This window comes from Atractosteus spatula, unplaced genomic scaffold (assembly GCF_055471065.1).
Source record: "Atractosteus spatula isolate fAtrSpa1 unplaced genomic scaffold, fAtrSpa1.hap1 Scaffold_82, whole genome shotgun sequence".
Lineage (NCBI taxonomy): Eukaryota > Metazoa > Chordata > Actinopteri > Semionotiformes > Lepisosteidae > Atractosteus > Atractosteus spatula.
In genome coordinates this window covers 15,186-35,361 of record NW_028296915.1, presented here as the reverse complement: position 1 = coordinate 35,361, position 20,176 = coordinate 15,186, and the positions used below count along the sequence as shown (strand labels likewise).

The following is a 20,176-nucleotide window of genomic DNA, read 5'->3' as shown; positions in this document are numbered from 1 at the left end:
TGTTTGCTTTATATTTGTACAAGCTGTAGTCTTCCTGATCTGACAGGAAGGCTTTAATCCTTTCACAGTGGTCTATCAATGTGTGGCAGGTGACTTTTTCTGGGAAAGCTGTAAATCTGATTTTACACGTCTAGGTTTTGCATCAAGCTGGAATTAAGCTCTTAAATTAAGAGAAATTACCTGGTGCTGCAGTAAATGTAGTGGATGACTTTAGCTTTTTTTAAATGAGACTATTTAATGCTCAATTCTACACTAGTGTCAATTCTTTGTACTCTAAACTAGTAACTCTTTTTAGAAGTGGTGGTGGATTTTGATACATTAGAGATAAAGTATATTCTTTCACATGGAAGAGCCCTGTAAACCTGGGTTATTGGCGAGTGGAATAAGCTAAGCTAGAGAATGTTGGTTTAGTTCTACAAATGTTCTACCTTTTGCTTTTGTAACCCATTTGAACAGTTTTAACCTGTTTCAGTCTGTATCCTCGCTAATGTCATGTGATTGTAGCAACAGCATCTATGTCTTGGGTGAACAGTGCAAGATTTGGGTTTTCTTTGTTTGGGCCAGTAAGAGGCCAGTGTTTATGGATAGGCTGTGATCAGTCAGGGTCGAGGGTGGAGTTGATCCGTTTTGGGATGGATGTACTGAATTTGAACTTGTTGAATTAATCATGTTTGCCAGTGACAACAGTCATGGAGTATTGCAACAGCATATTCCTTGGAAGTCTGCTGTGTCAAGGGAAGAACTAGACGCTAGCTGAAGTCTCTTTAGTAACTGCATCGGTAGTGCTGCAATGGACAGTTTGTAGGAGTGACTGTTGATCACTGCTTGCGGTCCACGTCTGAGAAGAGGTAACTGGTATTGTGTGGATAAGGCTGAGGTGATGCTCAGCCAAGATTGTCAAGCCTCTGCGTACAGTGGACAGTAAGCCAATCATCATGCATGAAGTTCTTTTGTGAGGTTGGTCAGCAGTGATGTGCTCCCCGGTCCCTGGCCAGCTGTATGCACAGTGTGGAGTGACGGGCCTGGAGAATCCTGTTCAGAGGAAGCTCACTGGCTGACAGAGTACCAGCTGTGACCTGGTGATGCCCTACCATGAGTATTGACGTTTTCCACACTGAACAGTGGAGAGCGAAGACATGCTGCAAGCTGTCCTTCAATTTCCTGGATGCCCATGTAGCAGTTATTGTCTAGGAGGACACGGTACCTGGAGCAGAGGTGAGTTTCACTATTCTCCCATCTAACCTAATCCAAACCACATTTGATGCTCTATAATTTAGGATTGGTGAGTGAGTTTCACTTTCGGGTATCTTTCATGTTGCTTAGTCCAAATTTATCAAATGACCCCCCCTCATTTGTAGGAATTTTTATAATGGAGGAAAAGGTACTTTTGGTGTAGGCTTAGTGTTAAACTCTTGGACCTCATTGTCAACATGCTATCTATTTAGAAATGAGGTGTAATTTTGGATTTGTCTTGTCTGTCTTTTGGGTGATGTTTGCTCCTTGATTGGGTGAGGCACTGACGTGCACTTGACTGGCTGTCATTCTGGCTCTCAAAGACTAAATTAGTGCTTTGTATGTGATTTATTTCATGGGTGCACACATGTAAATGAATCACTTTAGTTCGATTGTGACCTGATGAATCGGACTCCTGGCTGGTTACAGCTCTGAGGAGACGGCATGTCAGCCAGGTTCTCTTGATGGGTGTTTGCACAGGAATTGCACTTGCTCCCCTGTGGCACGAGCCCTGGACTGGGGGTTTTCTCTTTTGCTCTCTGCAGGGTGTTGTCCTGTTGGTTTGGCTTGGATAGATGCTGCACTGTGTCCCTGTTTGTAGTGGAAATGCAGAGGACTTGGTCTAAATCCTTCTCTCCATTTCAGGCTCTCTGCTGCCAGTAGGGATGAGAAGGCTTGTGCTCCTGAGGGACGATCTTTCCACTCCAGGAGTGGAGCACAGATGGGGCCAGTCTCTGGGATCTTTCTGTGAGGGTCTACTGGAGGAGTAGGGAGCTTGTTCCAGGTCTGAATGTCATTGAAGAGATCAGAGGATTCAGGTTTGACTACAATGTGTACACTAGCTACATGGGGAAAGTTTTCATTGGGTGCAGTACATACACCTGGGTACTCTGGGTTCACGTACAATTGTGTAGACTGTTGTATGGGGTACATTGTGTGTATTGGGCAGATGACTTTTGGCATGGGACATGTAGCATAGTGTGTAAACTCTTGGCTATTTTTTTGGGACTTGAAAGACGGTTATCAGGTTAGAGATGCAGGACAATCTGAAAGCCATGCCTTATCTTTAGTTTACTGCATGGAGAACTGAGTCTTTGATTTTGTAACAAATTTTAACTGTTGCAATCTGTTAATAGTCATCTTCAGTATTCAAGCCAGTGTTGTGATGCAAGAATTTCTGGAGTGAGCAGACCAGAACAATTGTTTGGGTCAGGGAGAGACCAGTATTTAAGGCTGGGGTTATGTTGAAGTGTATGCATTTGAGATGGCTCCACCAGGAATTTAAGGATCGGTGTAGGGATGTTGATATCCTTTTTTACACTGTGTATTCCAATGAGCAGGTGACAGCTGTCAGACTGGGGAGCAGGGAGCATTACTGCTGGTGAACTTGGGCTGTGCCGAGTGAACAATGTGAGCTGAAGGTAAGAACAGGGGAGATTCAGGTCAGTGTGAGGAGAGCTTTTAAAGTTGGGAGCAGTCTGCACAGCACATCCTGGCCCCCTCTGTGTGGAGGATGGGAGTGGTTAGCCCTGTTTCTTTTACAGTGGTTGAAGATGAGGATGGTCACTGGAGAAAGGATGCTATTGAGGTTTCTAGCTCCTGGTTTCAACAGAAGAGTGGTATCATGGTCGTATGTTCACAGAACAGCCTCTTGATGAGGCTAGACCACAGTGTTATGAGTGACTCTGGAATATTGTTTGATTTAGAGTGGAATGCTGTGACTGGTGCGCCCCAGTCCCTGCCCACCTGAATGCAGACGGTGCTGATGGACGCTGTGGTTGGAGATGAACTTCCATTGAACAGTATTGGCCGTCTGAAAGGATAGCGGGAGTGTTCTGTGAATATTAAACGCGTGGGGAGGTTGTGCAGAACATTGTCCACGCATTGAGTTTTGGCACTTTGCATCTTGTGACTGTGGTTCTCTACCCTTTCCCAAATCAAAGACAATGGAAATATCAAACTATAGTGTTTGATTAAAAGTAAGTTTATATGGAGTCGGGTGCAGGCGTCTTTCTAGCAAATTCCAAATGCAATGCCTTTTCAGTTTTGTACTAGGCTCAGTTTTGAGATTTGTTGGGAAAGTTTAGCTTCCTGTTGAACTGTAGGTTTCTTTATTGTAGGCTTTTGTTTTGGGGATGTTTCTTGCTTAAGCAATTGTAGCACCAGCAGCCTCCTCCTCTTGAGACTCCTTGGAGATGGGTTCAAACAGTGAAATACCATGTCAGGAGACCCAGTCAGATCAGTGAGATCCTTACCACTCAAGAGTAGACACTGCAGAGGTTGTGTGGGGCAGCTGTGGGCTTGACACCACCTTCAAAGGTAGGAGCGGCTTTCTTTTCCGACTGCTCCTCTGCACACCAGCCTTTTGATGGCTGTTCCCAGGAGCACCTGAGCCACCTGGCTGGTTGAGCCAAAGTTGACTTTGTTCCAGGTAAGAGGGGACTCTGATTATGTAGCCTGCAGCTGCTGGGGTTCTTTGTTGGTTTTTTAGCCTTAATGGTAAAGTGTCACTAGCATAAGTACTGGTTAATCAGGGGACGGAAGTCAAATACTGAAAGTGTTGTGCAAGCACTGGGGAGGATTTGGCAAAATTGTTTATGGTATGACTGGAAAACTAGGGAATTGTCAGTATGTAAGATTTATTTCATGGGTGCACACGTGTAACTAAATCTTACATTGAAATTTTAGAAGTAAATTAAAGGGGGAACTAAGCCGAGTACGGTGTCTTCCTGATTACCCAGTGAGACTGTATTCTGTGAATGTCCACCACAATCAATCCTGTCGGAGGTTTAGTGCACAAAGGGGAGTGAGTTTCCAGGTGATTGGAAGTGGTTGTGTGCTGTGCCTTGTGAGGGAGAGAGCTGCATGAAGACTGTCAGAGGACTTTCTTATACTGGATGTGTACTTTAACCATGAGCACAAACTGTTATTAGTGTAAAACTGGCTGTGAAACTTGGTTAAGTGGTTCTGTTGAACTTTCAGAAAGCCTTTTTAAAGGTGCTTCTAGTCATTGAGGAATGAGGCTTAGTTTGACCATGGGTTAATTGGTATGTGTTCAAAGTGTTATCTCCATGATGGTCAAGTGCTTGATGCAGCTCAAAGACCTCAATGCACTTGGTGCCCTATCAATCAGTTTCGAGTACTGTGTGCTTTTGTTTCAGTGAGGTGATCCACCTGCTTCAAGTTCTCATCTACAGAAAGTCCCGAGCCTCTGAATAAGGTGGAAATAGTGGTGGGTAAACGATCATCCTACTGGCTGACGTTCTTGGGCTGTAACCCGCATCTTTGGTGTGGATATGTTATTTGCTCTCACTCTAATCGGTGCACTCTTGAGGCCTAGGTATAGGTGGGTTTGAAGGTAAGTGGAGGAGGTGGAAGTTTAGCTGTTTTTCCTAAGATGGGTCAGCAGTGATGCAGATTTGTGAATTTGATTATAGTTCAATCAGTGCTTCGCCGTTCCTGGCCAGCTGAATGCACAGTGCAGTGACAGGCTTGGAGAACCCTGCTCAGAGGAAGCTCACTGGGTACCAGCTGTGTGACCTGTTGTTGCCCATCAGTAAGTAATGAAGTCCTGTGGTTTGAACAGTGGAAAGTGAAGAGGTGCTGCAAGCAGTCCTTGAATTTCCTGGATGTACATGGATCTTGGAGCAGGTGCAAGGGTGGTGTAATAGAGGACATGTCCCTGGAGTAGAGGTGAGTTTCACTTTTCCTGTCTAACCTTATCCATCGCAAACTTGATGCTATATAACCATTTAGTATTTTGCTTGTCAGAACTGTTTACTGAAGGATGAAAAGCTCCTTTTGGAGTAGGTTACATGTTTAGTTTTCGGACCTCTTCTGGTGGATAACGTCACACTTTAACATGCTGAATACTTGCACTACGCTTCTAGAGGTGAAGCTTTTTTCTGGGTAATTTTTCCTCCCTGCGTGGTTGGGGCGTTTGTATACTAATGTGCACTTGACTGGCTGTCCATTCTGGCTCTGTAAGACAATTACTGCTTTGCATCTGATTTATTTCATGGGTGCACACATGTAAATAAATCTGTTTAGATGCACAGCAGTACAATAGTGATGTGGCGCACCAACAGCCTCCTCACTGTAGACTCCTTGCTGGTTACAGCATATTGACCAGGTACTCGTGATGGGTGTTGGCACAGGAACTGCTCTCCTCACAGGGGAGGAACTGCACTGGATCCCTCCCCTGTGGCAAGAGCCCTGGACTGGGGGTTTTCTCTTGGCTCTGCAGGGTGTTTTCCTGTTTTATCCTGGACAGATGCTGCACCATAAACACTTTACAAGTTTAGTACAAAACTGGAGCTGGGAGTAAATGTTCTTGCGGTTTTCCAAGTGCAGAGGATCATGTCTAAATTGGTCTACTAGGTTCTCTGCTGCTGGAAGGGTTGCCCAGACCTTTGCTCCCAGATGGATGACCTTTCATCACCAGGAGTGGAGTACAGATGGGGCTGGTCTCTGGGATCTTATGAAGATCTGCTGGAGGAATGGGGTGCTTGTTCAAAGGCTGAAAGTAAATGGTAACATCGGAGAATCTAGTCAGGTGAGTGGGTGTAGTGAGTCTTTCTGCCCAGTAAGAGATGGGGCATCTTGAGAATACTGGTTACATGGGGTACTTCATTTTTCAGTGGGTACATTTGGGTACTCTGGCTATGTTGGCTCATTTGGCTACATAGAGTATATTGGGCAGGCAACCTTTGGCATGTGCAGAGGAGTTGCAGCAATGGTGTAGTACATGTGTAGATTCAACTTTTCTTTTGCCTACTTATTTTTGCACTTACAATGGACTTGAAAGACCCTAATATCTGGGTTGGAGGAATGTGGGACAATATGAAAGCCTTGTTGTCTTTAGTTCATTTCATGGAGAACTGAGTATTTGATAGTCTTTAATTTTAACTGATCTTGGAAGAGAAGCAAGAACAATTTGGGTTTTGTCTCTTTGGGTCAGTGAGATGAGTATTTGAGGTTGGGGTCAGTTGTGACCAGTCAGGGTTAAAGGAAGGATTAAGCTGATGTTGAATTAACTTTTTACACTACATGCATATTCCATTGACCTGGTGACACCTGTCAGATGGAGTAATTCAAAAGGGTCACGAGGTTCCCTGGAAGTTGGCTGTCAGTAGTATAAAGGTAGATGAAGGCTGCCTTTTTACTGAACTTGATTTGGTTTCATTGTTTGCAGATGTATCTGTCCCTCACCTCATGCGAGTGTGATGCCAACCTGCAAGATTGCCCAGCTCTGGGACAAGGACCCTGCATTTGGTCAGATGAAGTTAAGGTGATACTTCTGCAAGAACCTGTGACTCTACATGTGCATTCCAGCAGATTGGAAAAGTGTAAATACTGGTGATGAGTAAACTTTTTATCCCACTGCCTGATTAGTTTACTTCCACCTCATCTTGCATTTTTAGTATAGGTTGTTCAAGTAGTTGTTTGACTTAAGATGTTACCCTTGTTTGATCTTTTTGGACTCGATGTCAAAAATGATTGAATGGGGGGAGGTTCTGATTTTTCTTTATTTTCCACAAGATGCGGTTTTCCCAGATCAGTCTCAGTGGGGAGCAAGGAGTGCCTACTGCTTGGGAAGTGGACTTGGGCTTCCCTCAGTGAACAAGGTGAGTTGAAGGTAAGTAGAGGGGAGATGCAGGTCAGTGTGAGGAGAGCTTTTAATGTTGTGTGGAGGAGGGAAATGGACATTTGTGTTTTTGTCCTTACAGTTGTGCACTGAGATGCAGCTGTCAGAGATGGTTTTCAGCTTCTGGTCTCAAGAGAAGAGTCAGTATCTTGGTCAATTGTTTACAGAACAGCCTCTCTCAATGAGGCTAGACCATAGTAGTGCTGAGTGGTATGAATGAGTTGTGAGTGTTTTGTGATTTTTTTTTTTAGAGTGGAATGCCATGATGGGTGCTCCCCAGTCCCTGCCCACCTGAATGCAGACATGGAACAGTATTGGCTGTCTGAAAGGCATCAGGAGTGTGATCTAATTCCTTTCTGTGAGTATTGAAGTCCCGCAGATGGAACACCAGAAAGCAAGGAGGGGTTTGAAGCTGCCCTTGCTGAATCTACTGGGCAGCTGTGGATGTAGGAACACATGCAAAGGTAGTCATGCAGGACATTGTCCCTCTAGCATTGGTGAGTTGTCCTTTTAGTTTCTGTTCTTTGATTTGGGAAAGTGTCGAGATGTTCAAGTTGGTCATTATACTCATATAGAGGTATATGGTGTAACAAAATGCTATATAACTAGCTCTTGGATGGTAAGTAGTACAAAAAAGAAGAAATGTGCAAAATCATGCATCAACTATGAAATAAAGGATCTAAAGTTATGGGGAGTGGAGTTTCTTGACATGGGAGGTTGAGGTAGATTTCAACATGTTTGAGCTTTAAGAGAAGGTACAGTGAGGGTTCAGGTCATGGGTGAGAGGCTGGCAGTTTAATAGTGCGGGGGTAAAAACTGAGTCTGGTAATCTGGGCGCGAGGGCTCTGGTACCAGTTTCCGGATGGTAGAGGGTCAAACACTCTTCTTGCTGGCGTGTGTGGGGTCTTTGCTTGGAGCTTTCCTCAAGCACGGTCTGTCATAAGTGGACTGGGCAGTTTTCACCACCTGCTGTAGGGCTTTTCGGTCGGCAATACTGCAGTTGCCATACTACACTGTGATGCGACCTGTCAGTGTGCTTTCTGTAGTGCATCTGTAACAGTTGGTGAGAATCTGGGGACATATCTGAGCCGCCTTCAACCGTCTTGGGGAAATACAGGCTGTGTTGCACTTTCTTAATCAGACAGGTGGACGATGGATTAAGCACACACCCCCTGGGGGACTTCTGTGTTCAGTTAGTGTGCTGGAGGTGCGGTTTCCAAGCTTGACAGCTGGAGGGCTGCCTGTCAGGAAGTCCCAAATCCCATTGCAGAGGGTTGTCGTGACCCAGTGCATTGGGTTTCTTGACTAGTTTCTGGAATGATGGTATTAAAAGCTGAGCTGAAGTAGATGAATAGTAATCTTGTGTATGTTTTCTTTTTATCCAGACGTGGATAAGAAGTGTTGCTGGCTTCAAACTGAGCGTAGAAGGCGTTGAGCTTGTTAGGCAGGGAGGCATCATGGGCAGGTGCACAGATGATCTTCCTCTTGTCGTCTGTGAGGGCCTGTATACCTTGCCACCTGCGCCGTGGGTCATGAGTGCTGAAGTGCTCCTCCAGTTCCTGTTTCAGTGTGATTTTTTTTTTTTCAGCCTGATGTTTGATGCCTTTCTTCAGATTGATGCTGGCTGACTTCAGTTCTGGTTTATTGCCTGATTTGAATGTTGCAGACCTCTGTTCATCCATGGTTTCTGTTTAGGAAATGCTCTTATTACTTTTGTCACATTGCCAGCACATGTCCTGATGTAGCTAGTGACTGATGTATATTCCTGTGTGGCTGTCTCTTTAAACCCCAGTCAGTGCCTTCAAACCAGTCCTGCAGGAGTGATTCAGCTCCTTCAGGCCCCACTTTCCCTGTCCTGACTGCTGGCTTCACTCACCTGTGCAGCTGTCTGTGGGTGGGGAGGAGAAACAGTGATGTGGTCTGTGTCCACAGTGGGGGAGGGGTCCGGTCTTGTGAGCGTTCTGAATGTTGGTGTAAACGTGGTCCAGAGTGTTTTCTTGTCTCGGTGGGAAGGAGACTTGCTGATGGTATTTCGGGAGAAGGGAGTTCAGGTTTGTAGGATTAAACTCACCCGAGACGACGAAGGTTGTCGGGATGTGCAGACTCCTGCTTATTGCAGTGTACAGTACCTCTAGCGCCTCTCTGCCATTAGTCAGGGGTGGATGTAGATGGCAGTCAGAAACCGTCTGAACAGTAAACTGCTACATCTGTTTTTACAACTGTTTTTGTGCAATACAACTTTGTGTACTGTTTTGGTTTTTGTATGTTCTGGACTGTGAGTAACTCTTCTTAGTGCACTTCTCACTGTACTGATTGTATCATTCATTACAATGCTGTTTACTTAAGCTGCTGTTGCACTGCAATTTACCTCACGGGATCAAAGTATCTATACGTTTTAAATTCCCTCAGCAGATAAAAGGGGTGGCATTTGATCATTAGAAATTCCAGAGTGGGTGAGCAGTGTTGCATGATGGAAGATGTTGCACCATGTGTTAATAAAAATGCAAACTCCCCCACCTCTGGATTTACCGGACTCTGTAGTTCTGTCCATGCGGAAGGCAGAAACCCATCTAGGTGTATTGCTGAGTCTGTAATACTATGTTAGCTAAGTTTTGGTTAAAGCATGAGTCCAGAGTCGTAACTGAAATTGAAAACTAGAGCTTAATTATTAAGGCTCCTGGCTCCTTTATAACTAGGAAACAAGTCTTGCTATCTTATACAAAATGTTTAAATGCCTTTTCAGTTTTGTTTGAGGCTTAGGTTTGTGATTTCTGGTGGGCAATTTAAGCATCCTTAAGCTTAATGCACACAATTAGTAGAGCTGTTGGTCTATTTCTTGGAAATGCTTGTCTGTCTTGGTTAAGCAGCGTCTCATTTCACTGGCTGCCTTTCTGGCTCTGAAAGCCTGAATTTATTTCATGGGTGCACTTTGAAGTAAATCTCTTTAGATGCACTGCAGTACAAGAATGACTTGGCACACCAGCAGACTCCTGGCTGGTTACAGCTCTGAGGAGAGGGCATGTCAGCCAGGTTCTCTTGATGGGTGTTGGCACAGGAATGGCACTTGATCCCTCCCCTGTGGCACAGGCCCTGGACTGGGGGGTTTCCTCCTTGCTCTCTTCAGGGTGTCTTTTTTTTTCTTGAACAAGGTTTGCTGTGAAAATTTTGCAAGTGGAAATGCTGGCTTGACTGTTTCTAAAAAGTGCGAAGGATCAAGTCTAAATCTCCACCTGAGTAACTTGCAGATGTGGTACACTCTAGACTAGGACTGCAGCTGGGGTTCATTGTAAGGATTAAGATGCCTTAAAAACCAAAAGTTTGGCACTGAAAGTAATGCTGTCAGTTTTAGTGCAGAAAGGGGAGGGATGAGTTTCCAGCTGTCTGGAAGTGGATGTGTGCTGTGCTTTGTGAAAAGGGAGAGATGCATTAAAACATTTATGCTTTTGTTAGAGGACTTTCTTGTGGATGTTTACTTTTTTAAAACAATACTAACTGCTACATGAAGTTTTGTTCTGTGTATAAGTGTAGTACTGATTGTATACTATACAAAATGGTGCATGGTTTTGCCCTGAGTATCTTGTACAGCAGGTAATACAAAGGAGATGTAGCTGTAAAAGTGTCAACTTGTGCAAAGTGGTTGTCAAACCTTAACTTTGAGGAGTTTCTATTCATTGGGGAATGCGAGACTTGGTTTGATCTGTATGTGTGCAGGCTGTAATCACCCTGATGGTAGAATGCATGAAGTGGCTGGAAGGTTTAAATCCACTGGTTGTGGCCCATCACTAGGTTTTGAGTGTTATTTGTACTTTTGAGTTTGTTCTGAATGTTTAAGCTTTAAAACCCTTTCAGTCCAGGCTGCAGCTGTTTGGTACTGAACATGGTCAGTGTTTTGGTCTCATGTTCCTGTGGATCTCAAGAGTATTGGGGTGCCTTGAATTTTTCTTTATGTAAAACCAAAAATTTAATTTGTTTTTTAAAAGTCACATTTCTACAGCCCTAGGTACACATTTTAGTGCGTGTTTAAAAAAGCCCAAATATCAACCACTATTTAATTGAGTGTACAACTTTGAGATTTTGACTTGTCTGAAATCTTTGTACTGCCTTTTAATAGAAGGGTGATTTTATTTAAAATTAGGTTTGTATTTCCATGTGTTCCGTCTACATGAATAAAAATATAAATGGATTTGGTCATCCCCTTTTACCTGGGTTATAGGATAGTGGAATCTAAGCTTGATCTTAGATCAATTTTTCTTCATTCTCTATTTTTTGCTTGTGTAACTGGTTTGAATAGTTAATTTTCTTAGCCAGTCACCAATCTGTTAATGTCATGGAAGTAAAGTATGAGCATTTATATGCTGGTTGAGAAGGGTGAGATTTTAGATTTTCTTTATGGCTGTGTGAGAGGCCAGTGTTTAAGGTTAGGGATTGTGATTAGTTTGGGGTTGAGGGAGGAATTGAGCTGGTCACTGTTTGCAGATGGATGCACCTGGGATCTGAAGTACTTGAATCCTTTTTGTACTGCATGTGATTTTCAGTGAGCTGATGACAATTTAAGATGGGGTTTTGAACAGAATCCAGAGATTCCTTGGAAGTCTTCCATTGGAAACAGAACTACGAAGATGAAAGCTGCATCTTTTCTTGGCTACTACCTGAATTGCTGATTGTGGTTGCTCTGCGATGGAGTGTTTGCAGGAATCGCTGTTCTTCACCACATGGGTACACAATGCCATGCTATTGAGAGGGAGCTCGCTGGCTAAAAGCATATCTGTGTGATCTGATGTGAGTATTGAGGTCCAGTGCTTTGAAGAGTGGAGAGTGAAGAGATGTTCTGCAAGCTGGATGCCTATGGATCTTGGAGCTGTTGCAAAGGAAGTCTAGGAGGACCTTGTCCCTGGAGTGATGGTGAGTTTCACTTTCCAATAACTTTATTTCTCTAATCAAGTCTAAATCAAATATGAACACTTAATTTTGTCCATGCTTGTAAGAAGTTTTTTGTAAAAAGCTCCTTTTGGTTTGGTTAAGCTCTTGTTTATCTTCTGGCAGAGCACATTATGCTTTAATGTGTTAAACATCTAGAGTCATAGTGGTGTAGTTTTTCTTTGACTTTCTTCTGAGTACTTTTTCCTTCCTGCTTGGTTGAGGTATTTGTATACTAATGTGCACTTGACTGGCTGTCATTCTGGCTTTGAAAGATGGAATTAGTGCTTTGTATGTGATTTTATTTCATGGGTGCACACATGTAAATAAATCACTTAAATACCGAGCAGTACAATGCTGACTTGGCACACCAGCTGCTCCCTTCAGTGTTGATTTCTTGCTGGTTACGGCTCTGTGGAGACCACGTCAGCCAGGTTCTCTTGATGGGTGTTGGCACAGGACCTGCTCTTCTCCCAGGGGAGGAACTGCACTGGATCCTGTGCCAAGAACCCTGGACTGGGGGTTTTTTCTTGGCTTTCTGCAGGGTGTTTTTTTCTTGGCTTGTCCTGGACAGGTGCTGCACTGTGTTCATGTTGGGAGTGGAAATGCTGGCTTAATTGTTTCTAAGAAGTGCAGAGGACCTGGTCTAAATCCTTCTCTCCATTTCAGGCTCTGTGCTGCTAGAGGAGATGAGCAAGCTTGGGCTTCAGAGGGAGGACCTTTTATCACCCAGGAGTGGAGCACAGATGGGGCTGGTCTCTGGGGTCTTTCTGTGAAGGTCTGCTAGAGGAGTGGGTTGCTTGTTTGAAGACTGAAAGATAAAGGCAGCATCAGAGGATCCAGTCAGGTGAGTGAGGTGAGTTCTCCACCCAAGAGAAGTGATGGGGCATCTTGAGTACACTGGGTACATGGTTTCATTTGAGTACTTTGGGTATATGTTGATTTGTTTAGGTACATTTGTGGAGACTGCATGTCAGGTTACATAATTGAGTATATTGGTTAGGCAGCTGTTAGCATGTGCATGGGAGTTGTATAGTACAAACAACTTTTTTTTTTCCCTGCCTAATTTTTTTTACACTTTAAATGAACATGAAAGATCCTGTTATCAGAGGAATGTGGAAGAATCTGAAACCCTGCACATTTTTAATGAAGAATTGAATATTTGAGAATGTTAACTGTTTTAATTTTGTCTTGTGTGCTAGCTTAAGACCTAAGAGGAGAAGCAAGTGGATCTACATGCTTGGTAAGTAGGCAAGAACAATTTGGGTTCCTCAAGGCTGAGGGAAGGGAGAAGTTGGTTAACTGGCTGTTTTGGGAACTTGTGTGCATATGTTGAAAATGCTTTAAACAAGGTATTGGAAATGGACTTGAGTTCTGCACTCTGTTTTTGCTTTAGCACATTTTAGGGTGGTTTTCTGTTGGTTTGTCCTGAAAAGGTAGTACTGAACATTATAGTACTTTAGGTCAAACTGGGTTTTGGAAGTGGGAATGTAGGCTGGACTACTTCTGACTAGTGCAGAGGACTCAGTCTAGTTTCTTTTTTCTTCAGGTTCTCTGCTGTCAGGGGGATGACCAGGCCTTTGCTGTAGAGGGAGGACCTTCACCAGGACTGGAGCCCAGATGCAGCAGACTGGGTAGCGGGTTCTGTCTGTGAAGATCTACTTGATGAATCTGTTCCAATCCCAGAAGCCAATGGGCACATCGGAGGATCATTTAAGCTCCTATAGAAGTTTCTAATGACAGGGGAAAAATGAGGGGGAGGTCTTTTGTGGGTTAATTGTGGGCTGGAAAGAGGTTCAGGTGCTGTTGATGGTCCAACAGGAGCTGCGTGAAGCTCTAAGTGAATCTCTGCACACCAGCCTTGTAATGGCTGTTAGGACCTTGGCTTGTAACTTCAGCACCTGAGCCACCTGGCAGGGAGGAGACGGTGACTTTTGGTGCAGGAACAGAGAAAGAGTTCCAAGTTTTGTAACTTGGTAGCTATTTTCCACATTCTTAGCCATTTTGAAATGAGTTTGAGAGTCTAAGGTCAAGCAATGATTTATTTGCATGGGTGCACACATGTACATAAATCTGGCCTTGGCTGTAGAGTAAAACTGAATTGAGCCTATTAAGTAGAGATGAATAAAAGGAAAACTAATCCCATCCACTCATTGGGGAAGGTTACCTGAGTGTGGCTCTTTTTTTGGTGCCTGCACAGAAAGCTCTTGTCATGGGAGGGGATTTTTGTTCTATGTTGTGGCTTTGTAAATACTTTGCCAGAGAATGTTCTCGTGTATTGAATGTCTTTTTGTCTGTATGGGATGTTAATAAAAAATGTTAAAAGTACCAATTTTTTTTCTTGTACAACCACCATCAACATAAGTTGCTGTTAATTAATTGAGTACATGGTGCCACTGGATCTCCTTTTTCCTGTAGTTTTTATTTGGACATTTTGCTCCCTAATTGATTGGTTTCACAATTGATTTTTTTTTTTTACTACTGGGGAGGTTCAGGTCCTACTTTTTGGGTACATTTGATGTAAGTAGAGGATGTTTATTAGCATTCTTTAGGCATCTAAGCTTTGGTATAAATTTTTAGGCATTGACAATGTAAAGCACAGAATTTTAATGGTTTGGGTTTATGAAAGTTATTAGATTTTGCCCCTGGGTGGTTTGTGCCTTGTTCAGTTGTGTAGAAATGAAAATGTACTTTATTTTCTTTAACTTAGAGGTTTTTAGAATGGTGTCTTTTTCTGGTCTTTGGTTGTGATTGGCTCGGCTTTGGTTTTCTTCAGTTCTCATGTTTTACTTTGTTTTTTTGTCTAGCTTTGGCTTCATTTTTTTTGTGTGAACTTTTTTTGCAATTACATTGTCCTAACATGTTATCAACCTTTGTTCTTTTGTACTATGTTTTGTCATCTTTTTGTTTTTTGCTTATGTTTGTAGTTCCCTCGTGTATTGAAGTGAACTTAGTTGAAATCATCGGGTACATTGGTCTTTGTATTAGAAACAAGTTTAGGATGGGCGAGTGCCTTTGTTTTGTATGGCTGTGGGTAGTTAGTAAAGGTTAGCCAGGGTGTCAGATGCCAAAGACCTGAGTGTTTTGGGTTTTTGTTTGGTTGGCTTTCTCACTTTATCAGCCAGCCTCATCTTGTTTTTTATTTGGCACTGCTCTAGTTCTGTGTTGTCCTGTTTATGTACCAGTCACTTTACTTTAAATAAATCTTTTGCACCAAAACTTGTCATGCTTTCTAAGTTCCTCACCAGAAACCCACCAACATCCAAAACCATCCTAGAAGTTACAACTTTAGACACTTGGGGTTGTAAAAGGCACACTGGACACCCTCTGTGACTAGCAGTGCCATCCCCAATAGGGGGGGGGTTACTCCTACAGCCCTGGAGGGGATTGCACTCTTGTAAGGTTTCATTTCCTCCTCACTTGTCTCTTTATGCATTTTTCCAGATGTAGGCAAACTCATGCATCTTGGGTAGTAAGGTTTTGCTTTTTACTTTATGCACCCTGTTCACCAGACAGCACCCTGCTCAACACTGTTAGTCCAGTCTGGAGGCAACGGTGGCACCATGGTTTATTTTTTCACTCTTGTTCTTGGTTGCTGCTAATGTCATACTGGTACTTCTCTCTGTCTGGGGTGGTTGACTTTTTACTGACGCTCTCTACAGTGCCTCCCATTACAGTCACACTTATTTAAGAATATACAAGTATTTCCAGTGCAACTGAAATTAAACCAATTAAGTCTTCCATTCCCTTCCATGTCCCAGAAGCAGTTTACTTAAGCTGTCCATTATACAAGGTTTTCTGTATCTGTAGGGAATTTAGGTGCAGCTATTAGTATGTCTTAATGCATTAGTTGATGTATTTAAAAGACCAAAAGTCTACTGGAAGTACTGCCAAGATGAATCCATTTCATACTATAGTGATTGAGATTACATTGCAAAGTATTTTTGTAATATGTTGGTGTGAAATTGTTATAGCTGCAGTAGTTGTAGATTATAGAATAGACCAAGAGAATATAATAGATTTAAGAAAGGAGTTATCGGAATCGTATGGAGTTGTGTAGAGGTTGCTGTTTTGGGCAGAGACAACTGCTAGCATTGGTGGCAGGAAAATGATTTATACTTTAGGTTTACAGTCTAGCAAATAAATTGTTACACAATTTTCTTCCTTTTAAAGTAATTTGATTTTTGGTTAATGAGGCCTTTTTTTATAGAGGGCTTGATCTGTCTCTGCAATAGATCTGTTGTGGATGTTAATGTGAGTGATTACTGCCAGCAGGGAGGTATAAATCCATTTACAGTGGTTTAACCATACTGCTCACTGCACCAATGAAGACCAGATAGAATGCCATTCCTTTCCTCATCTACTTGTGCCAGAATGCAATTAACCTACCTCCATGTTCTTGGACTGTGGCAGTGAACACAACTTGGAGAAGCCCACAAACTGGAGAAAATAACATGAGCAGCCCAAATCTGGTTCTGTTCCAGTTGTCCCACAAAGTGTAATGTGTAGAAAAATAAACTGGTGACACAAGTACCGTGTGTAAGGAGTGTTTATTTTCATGAGCCCTGCATGAAGGAGTCCTTTGGAACCATGATGATGGCTGGGAGAGAAGCAAGAATGTGCACATTGACATTTAATAAGCAATGGTATGTATCATTCATAGGGTGAATAAAAATACTGTTTCACATTAGTTATCACATCATAAACTTGAGTTGGTAGTTGACTTAAAGCAACCTTTTCTTCATTTTTAAAAGAACCCAAATAAGTGTGAAAAGGTCAGGTTGTCCAGATCCTGCCTCTTAAAGTTCAACTGCTTGTAGACATGTAATTAAATTTAATTAATTAACAATACAATGGTGACATACTGAGTTTAAAAAGATTTTAAATGCCACTCCAGTTGTGCCATATTCATGTATGCCATAGGAGATTAGTAGTTATCAAGGTTTTGTTGATTTATTACTCTTCTACTTTTGGTACAGTAGCTTAACTGCTCAGTTTATTCTACTAGAGCTTAGGGGTCTTTTTCTCCAATCCCAGAGGTTAGTGTGATTTGGGTCGGTCCAGTACAGAGTGTAATGACCTTTAAAATTAGAATCTATTTTATTAGTTATATCCCAGTTTTTTCAAGTACCATGTGAATCATAAAAATGCCAACTTTGTAGGATTTGAATTGTAATTCCATGGTTTAGCTAAAGAGACACTTTAATTTGTGGTTTTGTTTTTAACACTTTTTCTTATAACCTTTTATAATTAATTACATTTTGAAATAAATCCTCATAATTTACATGGACCGGTTTGGAAGTTTACACCAATTATAAAGTCAGTAGAAACTTTAACATGTGTGAGTAGGTTATTGCAAAAAAGGTAGTAGATTTAGTTGTTAAATATCAAATAAATAACAAATACTTTTCTCCACAAAAGGTTTGTAGTAGGAGCCAAGTGTATTTAATCCAAGTGCCTCTTTTCTAAAATCAACTTTGTAAGAAAAAACATGGGACTAACCAGCAAACAAAAGATTTGTCCCAGCTCAAGTAAGGAAACAGTACTCACCACTCACCACTCTCCTCAGCTCCTGGACTCTTGAATGAAAACAGAGGCACAGGAAGTCTGCTCTTTTATCCTCTGAGCTGGGCTGGCTCCTCCCCCTCAGAATGTACCAAGTCCAGTGAGGGGTGAAACCTTCACAACTGACTGCTATAGTGGCTGGCTGAATTAAATCAACAGTTTTACAAACTCAATATAATACATCTATTCATTTGAAGATGGATAATGAATTTCTCATTTTTGGGGTTAAATGAAGTGTGACTGATTGAATCATATGTGGGATGCTATTCATTGATGAATATTGTTTGCACTTTTGAGCCTCTTTTTTGATCAAGAGATTTATACAGATGTAGGCATTCAAAGTGCATGTTTAAAAATGAAATACTAAGATTGAATTTTAAAACTAAAGGGAAATTTTGATAGCCTAGCATAAAAATAACAGGAGCATAAATCATTGAACATTATATTATTATAAATGAACATCATTTAGTAATATAAATATTATACTTAATGTCTAAGACTGATAGTGGTAGCTTAAATAAAAAGTACACAGTAGGATTGCACTTTACAAACATTTTATGCATCAAAGATGGTCACTCTTTCTGACTATATTAAGTTTAAAACATTATGAAGATTAAAACATTATAGGTTCTTTTAAACAGCGTATAATATTTTCTATGAATCCTTGCATTATTCCAGTAAGATACATGTACTTTTTAGAATCCACTGAATGAGGTAAGATTACTTTACTAGCCATATACAATTATAAAAGAATTTGTCTTTTTCACATAACCCCAACTTTCTCTCCATGAGATACAGAGAGGTCTGGGGCCATTATACAGCACCCCTGGAGCAATTGGCCTTGCTCAGGGGCCCAATGGAGAAAACATCCTCTGTGAGCTGTGGGATTTGAACCAGCAACCTTCCACCCACAGGTGCAGAGCCTTAGCCACAGAGCCACCACACTTTCCTGATGGGATTATGAAATGGAAATATGTACTCAAAGAAATTAGTAATCACATCAATGGATCAAAATATTATAGATTTATGTAACTGCTTGTATAACTGTAGTCTGTTTTCTTTGTAAATGTTTATTTTGTGACTCATTCAGTCCTGATTACTTTTGGAACATTTTGACCTGTCTGTTTCAGCAGTAATTCCAAGTGCTCTGTTGGTGCAGTGGGTTTGGCTGAGTGGTTTTCTCATCCCCTGGGAGATCTGGGTTCAATTCCTGCTTAGGGCTCAAGCTTTTTTTGCTAATAAACAGTCTACTTTTTAAAAACATGAAATAGTAAATAGTATGTATAGTATATTAAGATTTTTATATAACTAGATAGTAAAAAAAATCTTTAGGCATGAAAAACAGGTAGAGCATGCTACATTATAATGGGTGCTGTTGGGTGCTGGATAGCTCAATGGGTTAGAGTATTGTATTAATGAGTTCAAGGTTGTGGGTTCAATTCCTGTATGGGCCATGTAATCCCATTTTCCATGAGGTGGTGTGGTGGCTCTATGGCTAAGGATCTGAGACTGGCTGGTAGGTTGCTGGTTTGTATCCCACAGCTGGCACAGGAATCCTATGTCACTGGGCTCCTGATTGAGGCCCTTGACCCCAAATGCTCCAGGGGTGCTGTATAAATGGCTGACCCTGCGGTCTGACCCCAAGCTTCTCTCCCTGTATGTGTGTCTCATACATGGGGTATGTGGAAAGACAAATTCCTAATACCATAAAATTATATATGGCCCATAAAGTGTTATTATCTATTGTCCTTTACCTCTATAGGGACACAAAAAGTTTTAAAAGTTAAAAGTCCAAATGTTTCCAAAACATCCATGTGTGATATTTTTGGCTGCTTAGTTACGTGATTCCATATGAATATAATCAAGTGGTATTAATTTAATGCCATTATTTATAACAGTATTCTTTGAAAAGGATAAAAATAATTTCACATGTATATAAACTATATAGTGTTGGAAGCAGCATGTTTAACCTTTTCTGTAGCCCACTGTAATTGCTCAATTTAAAGATTTTGATGCCTAAAAAGATGCATGAAGAAGGTGGAATACTGTTGTGTACATTATCTATATATTTTGTTTTGTTTTTAATTTCTGCTACCAAATTTTATCTTTGGATTTTCTCTTTGTTAAACCTGAAGGAGGCACGTTCACATGGTACAGTATAATAATAAACTAGTTGGATATATCCAGCTGAGCCATCTTGTTTTTATTCTATCTACTTTCTCTTTAAGTACTTTAATATTTAACATGCTGTCACACACAGTATACAATTCAATGTCTATATCTGGCAAAAATTGTTCCTCACCTTTGACTTGGATTAGAGTCAGGCATTTTCTGGTGACTGTCCAAATATACCACAAAGAAGTGCAGTCCCGCAACTGAGCGTTTGTAAAAAGTTGCAGCATCCAGCAGATGCTGAACCTTTTAAGTACTCCTGCATTATCACCTGTGCCTTCTGAATGGCTGGATCTGTAGATGGGCTGGCCAATACTTGTTTAGTCATCGGAATCAGGTGTGTCGCATTATGAACAATAGGGCTTTGCAAATTGACCATTTTGAGGACATGTTGGGATAGGTTCTTGATGAATTAGCCACACCTCTGAGTTAATGATGAGGGGTTTAATAACAGCCTTGGAGACTAGTAGTCAGTCTGCTTCTGGCTCCTGAATGGGTAAGAGCTCCTGGCTTGCAGCTGTGGTGGCCCGAAGACTGCTGTGGAAGGTGAGTGGTTTTGATGTGTTTGTTGGGTTTGGGTGGTAATTTGAAGAAGGGTGAAGGTTGAAGTTTTTGAAGGTGTTTAGAATATTTTTGTCCTGT

General features: G+C 41.8%; 1 long non-coding RNA gene across 3 annotated transcripts; it reads left to right on the top strand.

Annotated features, from left to right (window-relative positions):
• Positions 1–1,807: 1,807 nt before the first annotated feature.
• On the top strand, positions 1,808–15,007 carry LOC148805169 (uncharacterized). Of its 3 annotated transcripts, none has more exons than XR_016090417.1 (7): positions 1,808–5,788; positions 6,428–6,523; positions 6,775–6,860; positions 7,132–11,782; positions 12,467–12,653; positions 13,000–13,040; positions 13,347–15,007. It is a non-coding gene; the product is annotated as an uncharacterized LOC148805169 (long non-coding RNA). The 3 variants fall into 3 exon arrangements; XR_016090418.1 differs by having other exon boundaries at positions 6,775–6,871; XR_016090419.1 differs by having other exon boundaries at positions 1,815–5,788; positions 6,775–6,871; positions 12,467–12,644.
• Positions 15,008–20,176: the final 5,169 nt, after the last annotated feature.